General features: G+C 49.4%; 1 pseudogene; it reads left to right on the top strand.

Annotated features, from left to right (window-relative positions):
• The first annotated feature begins 215 nt into the window (after positions 1-215).
• LOC116889843 lies at positions 216-716 on the top strand (annotated as a pseudogene).
• Positions 717-724: the final 8 nt, after the last annotated feature.

Here is a 724-nt window from a genome sequence, read left to right as displayed (position 1 = left end):
GTCCACCTATCAACCCAACATTGAAGAAGACGGACCACAAGGATCATGAGTATAGACCAGCTTGGGTTATACAGAGAGACTCTCTTGAAAAGCAAAAACAGCCCAAAAGACCAAAGCAACAGTTTACTAACAGAAGAGAAATGCATATAATTAAAGCAAACACTTGTGATAACTTAAGAATTTTCAACTTGCTTCTTCGGGAAAACACCAAATAGCGGATGACGCTTGTGCCACTGGAGGGCCTGGAGGACCCGGGGACCCAGGATTAGGAGGCTACGGAGGCTTCCCCAGATGATTTGGCAGTGGTCTTAGGGGCTGAGGCCATGGCCGTGGCCGTGACTGTGGTCGAGGTCACAGGGCTCGTGGAGGTAAAGCTGAAGACAAGGAGGTAAAGCTGAAGACAAGGAGTTGATCCTGTCACCAAGCTGGGCTGCCTGGTTAAGGACATGAAGATCAAGTCCTTGGAGGAGATCTCCTTGTTCTCCCTGCTCATTAAGGAGTCTGAGATTATTGACTTTTTCCTGGGTGCATCTCCAAAGGATGAGGTTCTGAAAATCATGCCAGTGCAGAAGCAGACTCGGGCTGGCCAGCGGACCAGGTTCAAGGCTTTTGTCGCTGTTGGGGACTACGATGGCCACTTTGGTCTTAGTGTTAAGTGCTCCAAGGAGGTAGTCACTGCCACTCGAGGGGCCATCATCTTAACCAAGATTTCCATTGTCCCTGT

This window comes from Rattus rattus, unplaced genomic scaffold (genome assembly GCF_011064425.1).
Source record: "Rattus rattus isolate New Zealand unplaced genomic scaffold, Rrattus_CSIRO_v1 flattened_line_262142, whole genome shotgun sequence".
Lineage (NCBI taxonomy): Eukaryota > Metazoa > Chordata > Mammalia > Rodentia > Muridae > Rattus > Rattus rattus.
This window is presented reverse-complemented; position numbering and strand designations above follow the sequence as displayed.